Source organism: Mirounga angustirostris, unplaced genomic scaffold (genome assembly GCF_029215605.1).
Source record: "Mirounga angustirostris isolate CCGP_5_RB_7025 unplaced genomic scaffold, mMirAng1.0.hap1 SCAF_4, whole genome shotgun sequence".
Classification (NCBI taxonomy): domain Eukaryota; kingdom Metazoa; phylum Chordata; class Mammalia; order Carnivora; family Phocidae; genus Mirounga; species Mirounga angustirostris.
This window is the reverse complement of record NW_026991712.1, coordinates 149,422,409-149,431,402: the sequence shown is the minus strand read 5'-3', so window position 1 is coordinate 149,431,402 and position 8,994 is coordinate 149,422,409.

The window sequence follows — 8,994 nt, the reverse complement described above, 5'->3', positions numbered from 1 at the left end:
ATGGGCAAACTATGGGTAGAAGGCAAATCTGGCCTGTTGCTAGTTTTTATAAATAACTGTGGCCATGCCCATTCGCTTATGCTTTTGCCCTACAATGGGACAGAATTAAGTAGTTGTGGTACAGAGTGTCTGGCCTGCAAAATCTAAAATATTTACTATCTGGCACTTCACAGAAAATGTTTGCCAGCTTCTGAGGTAGGTACTTGGGATATTGAGATGAATAAGATTATTCTCCTGTCTGTAAAGATAGATGTGTAAACCAATAAGTGCAAAAAAAAGTGTTACAAGTGCTATAGTAGCAATTCAAATGAGGGAATGGTGATTTTTAATTAGTTGGGAGAGAAATCAAGAACATCTTCATAAAAGATATAACAGATCTTTTAGCAGAACCCTAAAAAATGAGTAGGTATTTTCTAGACAAACATAGAGGAGGAAAGATATTCCACCTAGAGTGGGCAGAAATAGCAGAGATGTAACATAGATCATCAGTAAGATGAATTTAGGAAACTAGTGTCATATTTGGATGTGAGGAGAGGAGTGACACAAAAAGCAAAATTGGAAAGCAAGGAGTTAAATTTTGTCTTTTTTTTTTTTTTTAAAGATTTTATTTATTTATTTGAGACAGAGAGAATGAGATACAGAGAGCATGAGAGGGAGGAGGGTCAGAGGGAGAAGCAGACTCCCTGCCGAGCAGGGAGCCCGATGCGGGACTCAATCCAGGGACTCCAGGATCATGACCTGAGCCGAAGGCAGTCGCTTAACCAACTGAGCCACCCAGGTGCCCAAATTTTGTCTTTTTTTTTAAAAGAAATATGAATGTCTCTTACAGTCAGTATGGAAGCCAAGTTGAAGAGGGCAAGAATGGAGTTGATAACTCTAAGCTACTATTGTGATCCAAGCACGAAATAGTGCAGGCTTGAGCCAAGATGGTAGCAGTGGACATGAAAAGGAAAGGTTACTCATTTCCTTAGCACACAGATAAACTCCACCCTGTCACAAGGCTGGCTGACAGACACTAGGCTGGCTGTCACTAGGTGCCTCCTTGTGCTCCCCTAACAGCCTTGCTCACCACTGGTTTAGCATAAATCACCTTGTGCAGCAACACAGTCTGAACCCCCTTGAGGACAGGAACCATGCATGACTCATCTCTATCCTTAGCAGCTGGTCCAGGGCTTGACACAGAACTGCTGCTCAGTGAAGGCTACTTTCCTGAAAAAAGGAGTGAATGAATACACTGCAAATTCATGGCTTCGGTGACTTGTCTCTAAGTTTGCAAAGGTGACATACTACAGGGTCAGCTCACATGGGGACAGATGGATACAGAATGAAGGAGAGGGCAAAGGAATTCTGCAGGCATCCTGATTAAGACAGAGGCTGTGACAGGATATTACTGTTTGAACTGTGATGCTTGCTTGTTCCAGATCCTTAAGAAGGCAGGCATATTATGACTATAAATGACAAATACTGGACAAATTCAGAGCTGATGTAATTACCTGGTGGTATTTTTTATTATATTATTTTTAAAATTCCTTCACAAAATGACCTTTTTTTTCTCATTATAAACACAATTGTTACTTGTAGAAAATTTGGAGACTACAGTAGAAGGATAAAGAGAAAAAAAAGTCAACCACAATCCTACAAACCGACTTCGGATGTTTTTCTATACATCCTTACAGTCTTCCAGGAAGCTATAAACATTTTTATAAAATTAGAATCATACCCTGCATATAATATTTAACCATTTTATACCTATTGATATATATACATATATAATTTTATATTATAACTTTTTTTCACTTATCATTATATCTTAACTTTTAATGGCTATTCCTTAGCCCATTATATGGATCTATTATAACGTATTTAACCTTTTCCATATTATTGTGCGTTTAGGTTATTTCCAGGGTTTCATTATTACAAAAAACATCTTAGCATATAAATCTCCGCTTACTTCCTTATTGGTAAATTCCTAGAAGTTCTTGATGCTATTTTGCTGCAGTAACTGAAGAATGTCCATGCTGGTCTTTGTGAAAGGGTACCATAGATCATTTATAGCCACAAATATTTTATAAAACTCAAATAATTTACAAAACTCAGCCTTCTTGAGTCTTCTGCTTAGGCCCCTGGGAAAGTTGGGCAATCACAGAGGAGTCCTTTTGTCATTGGCATTTAGCAACTTCCTTCATTAAGGTTGTGGCACTTGTCCCACAGCTTTCTTTTCAACTCCAACCCCTGCAATCAAATGGGTCCTGTCAACTTCCATGTGAATGATTTATCCAGTATAGTGGCCTCACAATTCCTTGACTTCCAGGTCTCCTGTAGTCTATACCTCCCAACACACTTCAGCTCTCCACTCCTATGGCTATTTCCTCAACCTTCCATCACCTGAAATTGTTCTACTAGTAAAATCTGAAACTCCTCTCTCCGATTATTTAAGCTTCTTTTCCTCCAAGCTCTCTTAATTCTACTAAAACTTCAAACCTCGCAGGAGATCCTATCCAGTCTCTTGACTCCTTTCTCCTTATCTGTTTTCCTTTTCTGCCATAGTCAGCCTAAATCTCATGACCTCTCCAACTCAACCAACTCTCAACTCTTTCTTCCTAGCTGTTGCCATATGCCTACCATCTAAATCCCCCTAACTTGGATAATTCCAATTATGCACCTCTTCTGTGCCTACAGTCAAGTTGCTAAGAATTGCTGCAGGGAAAATAATCCCACAACCAGATAGGCCAGTGCTGCTAATAGTTTGTAGCCTTAAACTCAGCTAGGCCCCCATTGCTACTTGGAAATCTTTTTTCATTTCACAGGGCCCCTCCCACCTGCCTTTTACACTTCATCCTCTTTCTAAAGTTCACTATCTGGTCTACTCCCTGTTTCCCTACCCCACCCCCACCCCATACTTCCCCTCTAATTATCTACCAATGACCTTCTAATTCACACAGAAAGAGTCCCTTGAGGAGGAGACCTCTTAATTTCCTGCATATGACCTTGAAATATTTTCCTTCAGCCTTCATTTCCCCAAGTCCGCTCATTTTCCTTTATTCTAATTGTTCATTCTCAGTCTTTTTTCTTGGCTTTTCTCCACCGCACCCCCCCCCCAACCCTTTTTTTAAACGTTGGTGTCTTCCAGGGTTCCATCCTGACCCATATACTCAGTCCACATTCTCTGGGTGATTTCAATGCTTCCCATGCCTTCAGCTACCACCTATGGATTAAAACTATCAAATTTATAATTCTAGTTCAGGTTTCTTTCCTGAGCTCCAAATTAGTATTTCCTCTTGCCTGGTGAACATCTACTTCCATCTGGATGTGCCACATCCTTCAAATTCAACATGTCCAACATTACATTTATCAAGAGTTTCCCCAAATCCACACCTTTTCCAGAGTTCCCAAGCTAGAAATTTGGAGTTAACCTGATTCCTCCCTTTTCCTAATCCCTTAACGTTTCTCCTTTCCATTGTCTTCCTTCCTTTTCATCCCTTCTGTTCCTTCTTTAATCCAGTCCTTAGCCTCTCTCCTCTAGACTCCTCTTACAGACTGTGGTCTTCTTGACTACAGCATGGCATCCATTCGGTCACGATAGATAGAATTGTTCTAAAATATATCCTGATGATGTCGCATGCACGGTCACAATACATTGTGGATGAACTCATTCAAGACATTATAAAATATATTGCTATCTGTATTAGAGGAGTGTGTAATCTGCTGGGGGACAAGGTAAAGGGTAAGATTAATTCTATCTGGCTGTTGGCATAGAGTGGGTGTCCAAAGAAGACCTCAAAGAGAAATTGTCATTTGAATTGGGACTCAAATGTTGAGGAAAAGGTTCCCAAAGCAGAGAAGGAAGGAAAGGACAATCCAGAGAGAAGGAATAACAAGAGAAAGGCAAGAGCTCAGGTCAGATCAGTTTCACAGACATTCAGTGTGGGCTGCTGACTCAGGCAGTTTTCTAACATTGGACATATAGAGGTGAGTAAGTCACTGACCTCAAGAAGATTATAGTCCAAAGGAGCTGCTTTTAAAAAAAAAGATTTATTTATTTATTTCAGAGAGAGAGAGCGAGCAGAAGGAGGGGCAGAGGGAGAGGGAGAATGCTCTAGCTGACTACCCACTGAGTGCGGACCCTGACCCAGGGCGTGACTCAGGGCTCAATCCCAGAACCCTAGCTCTTACTTAGCTGAAATCAAGAGCCAGCCACTTAACTGACTAAGCCACCCAGGTGCCCCTGGAGGAGCTACTTTTTGACTATCATTTATTGAGGAGGGTGGCTTAGGAGATTTAGTTCCTTAATCTCTATTAGTTCCTCTAAGCCAATCCAAATAAATATAAAATACAAGTAAAAATTGTGTTTCCAGCAAACCAACTTCCCCTCACCTTTCATCCAGATTGCCTACAGCTGCTAAATTGCTTCCACTGTTCCTTCACTGTCCATATCATGTACTGTGCCAAATTTGAGGAGGTACATATGACTAAATCCTCAAAGAACCCACTGTCAAGTGGGCACTCAGACTCTGTGAATCAGTAGATGCAGCAGGGTGTTCCAGATTCTCTGCTAGAAGTTTGTTCAGAGTACAGGTGGAGTACAAGGGAATGAGGGGTCAATTCCATCTGAGAGAGGGAGGATGTTTCTGAAATGTTTAAAGCCCGGGGTAACTGGGATGAGGATCTCAAGGGGACATTACGTGAGGGCGGCAAAAGATGAGTGCATTCCTCTTTTCTCTCATTAGAAAGCCTAAATCTAAAATATTTTCTCTCCCTTCTCCAGCTCCCTTCTGTCTCAAAATCATAGCCACATTTTTCTTTTTAAGATTTTGTTTATTTATTTGACACAGAGAGAGAGACAGCGAGAGAGGGAACACAAGCAGGGGGAGTGGGAGAGGGAGAAGCAGGCTTCCCACAGAGCAGGGAGCCCGACGTGGGGCTCGATCCCAGGACCCTGGGATCATGACCTGAGCCAAAGGCAGACGCTTAATGACTGAGCCACCCATGCGCCCCATAACCACATTTTTCACTTTCTTACTCTCTAGCTAGAAGAAAGAGTGGGAAAGAACTAGGACTTGTTTGTGGACAAAATAGTCTGTCTTATTTTGTTTTTTCCATATTTACACTTGATCTTCTGTTTCCTCTACACTCAGCAAAGGACAGTCAAGTTTTGATCGGTTTCTGTTTTCCCTTAAGAAGGCAGCATTTTGTAAACATTGTTTTTTTTTTTTTTTTTAAGATTTTATTTATTTGACAGAGAGAGACACAGCGAGAGAGGGAACACAAGCAGGGGGAGTGGGAGAGGGAGAAGCAGGCTCCCCGCAGAGCAGGGAGCCCGATATGGGACTCTATCCCAGGACTCTGGGATCATGACCTGAGCTGAAGGCAGTCGCTTAACCAACTGAGCCACCCAGGCGCCCCTTGTAAACATTGTTTTATTTGATTCCCAACAACTGCCAATTAAGAAACATGACAATAATAACAGCAACAACAAAAAGCAGTTGGTGGGAAGTTTAAGAAGAGAGGGCAGCAAACCAGCAACAACAGAATGCCTTACGAAGCAATTTGCACCTACAATTTTGGCTGTGGAAAAGTTGGAAATCATCTTTGCTAGAAACTAAAAAAAATCACATTTTTAAACAGCTGTGTAGAGGAAGGAAACTTCATATGGAGAAACATAAGCCATTTTTGTTCTTCCTTAAAAACAAAAAAACAAAAAACAAACAAACAAACCTGATCGCTTAAATACTCATTCAGTTATACACAAGTTAGAAACCTTGGTATTGTCTCTGATTCCTCTTATTCCATCTTCATTTAATTCCATTGCTTAGTGAGATTTAAAATCTCATCTCCAAAATATTTCTCAATAAATATACAGTACAGTATCTTTCCCAGTCTCCATCCCTGTTGTCACTGACCAAATTTAGACTCTTTCCACTGCTTGGTTGGCTTTTTAGAAGTCAGTTTGTCTTCCTGCCTCTAGTCTTACCCCTCTTCAATTTGTTCTCAATTTTGCTGAGAGTGATCTTTTAAAAATCATATCTTTATGGTAACATTTATTGGTATTCTAAGTGGCAGGATAAATTAGTCCAAGTGTCTACTCTTGATGAACTTATGATGTTCAATGGTTAATATCATCTCTACCTCTGATTCTGAATCTAATCCTCATTTTCTGCTCTGCTTCAGCTGCTACCTCATTCCACGAGAGGCCAGTCTCTGAGGAATGTGGGAATGAGAGCTGATGTATTTCTGCAATGTTTAATTTTAGATGATGATCTAAAGCATGTAGTTGGACAGTTGGTGTAGAATGTAGACAGAGTGCTGTGCACTTAGATATGGTCTTAGGAATCAAAAACTGCCCTTGCTTCTGGCTTTTCCTGAGGACCCGTGTTTTGACATTTGAAGCTAAGTAGAGCCTGCTGATTTCTGGTGACCCTGACAAAAGTTAAAACTGATTCAGTAGTTGATGGTGTTGCCTGTGTCATGTCCAGGACATTTATTTAGACATAGACAATGCAAATATAGCTTGCAGCTGGGGTGGAATAGATCAGGGCTGAAAAGACCTAGATTCCAATTCTGGTTCTGCTGTTCACTAACTGTGTGACCTTGGACAAGCCACTCAATAACTCTGTGTTCCAATGTTCTCATCCATAAAATGGGTGTAATCATTTTAAAGGACTGTTGTGGGGATTAAAGAAGAAAAGGTAGGTGATGGTTCTTAGCACAGTCCTTGGAACTTAGGTCAATTTCAACAGAATATGTAATTCAGATCAAGCAATAATTATTAAGCACCTCTGTGTACCAGGCACTGGGCTAGTTTCTAGGGCTACAAAGATAAGTAAGACCTGGTTGCTGCTCTTAAGAAGCTAATAGAGGGGACGCCTGGGTGGCTCAGTCAGTTAAGTGTCTGCCTTTGGCTCAGGTCATGATCCCAGAGTCCTGGGATCAAGTCCCCCGTCGGGCTCCTTGCTCAGCAGGAAACCTGCTTCTCCCTCTGCCTGCCGCTCCCCTTGCTTGTGCTCTCTCTCTCTCCTTCTCTGACAAATAAATAAAATCTTAAAAAAAACAAGAAGCTAATAGAGAAGTAGTAATTAACACTATGTAAATCTTTTCACTCAGTCTGAATCATGATGCTTCAAGATCCCTACACTTGGTTTATCCCAGAAGATAGCAGCAACATGAAGCTTTCCGCTGAATAATGTTTCTAGAATATCAAGTTTTTATGAGAGGTGTGTAGTGTGGCCATGTAGCATAACAAAAAGATAGACATGTGTTTATATGGACTCAGATGCTCACCGGTTGATACTATTAATGCTGGACAAGTTGGTCAATCTCTTTGAATCTCACTTTCTTTATTTGCGAAATATGTAGGTTAATACACTGATAGGGTTATTACAATGATTAAATGTGAAAAGGTATATCACTCTCCTAGCACAGTCCCTTGCACAGGGTAGATACTCAATAGGTAGCAGAATTAATGAGAAAAAAGATATCCAAGAAGAGAACAGCTTTGTATTATACTCAGTTGCATGCATGTTTCATGCCCCAGGCTAGCTACTGGATAAAAACTGTCTCTTCATCTCTAGCTTTCTTGAAGGTATCAAATAGGTGCCATGTTCTCAACAAATTTTGTTGAATTGTAACCTATAGGAAAGAGGCTATCCCAAGAAAAGGAAGGAAGGTAACTTTTATTGGCTGCTGTTCCCTTCATATATATTCTCATTTGCTCCTTAAATTAGTTAGAGATGATTACTTTCATGATTACAGAAGAGGAATTTAAGTCTTACAAAGGCTTACCCAAGCCATAGCCAAAATGGCAAAACTAGGACACCTCATCCTCAGCTCTTTAATTTTAGGATCAAGTTCTTTCTATTCCATTTTGCTATCTCATATGGAAAAGTATTGAAAAGTCACATAAATAAGGATAATAAAGAAAATATTCCTTATGTACATTGAAATCCATGGACTTCTTTTATTTTTTTTAAAGATTTTATTTATTTATTTGATAGAGAGAGACACAGCGAGAGAGGGAACACAAGCAGGGGGAGTGGGAGAGGGAGAGGCAGACTCCCCACGGAGCAGGGAGCCTGATGCTGGGCTTGATCCCAGCACTCTGGGATCATGACCCAAGCTGACGGCAGATGCTTAACGACTGAGCCCCATGGACTTCTTTTAAAAAGACAAATTATGGCGTGCCTGGGTGGCTCAGCCAGTTAAGTGTCTGCCTTCAGTTCAGGTCATGATCTTGGGGTCCTGAGATCGAGCCCCACATCGGGCTCCCTGATCAGCAGGGAGCCTGCTTCTCCCTCACCCTCTGCCTACCGCTCCCCACTTGTACTCTCTCTCTCTTTCTGTCAAATAAATAAATAAAATCTTAAAAAAAAAAAAAGACAAATTGTGGTTTGCAATGAGCAGTACGAAAAACTCAAATTCTCCAACTGCCAGTATTCAGACAGACTCATGACTGTAGGAAACATATGATATGTTTTCAATAATTATGAGAATGGCCTTTTCCTAACAAGCACCTTTGCTGATTGACCATCAGTTTTAATTCCCTGATCAGGTTTCTTGTTTCTATGACTTCCAGTTGCATTTTCTTTGTACCTCTTTGATGACTTTTATTTTCCTCTGACTTTTGTGTGTGTGGCCCATCCTTCCCACTAGACTGGAAACTTTCTTAGGGAAGGGACTGCATCCATATATCCATAAGCCAGTGTCTTTCACTCTATACAATTTTAATACATTGAATTGCTGAACTGAGCTACATCAGAAGTTCTTTGCAGGGGAGGAGAGAGTATTCTTTCAATTAACATTCATGAAGGCACAACCATATTTCAGGTACTGCTTTGGTTGTTGGGTATACAGTTGTAAGCAAGACAGATAAAATCTCTATTCTTGGGCTCCTGGGTGGCTCAGTTGGTTAAGCGACTGCCTTCGGCTCAGGTCATGATCCTGGAGTCCTGGGATCGAGTCCTGCATCAGGCTCCCTGCTCAGCAGGGAGTTTGCTTCTC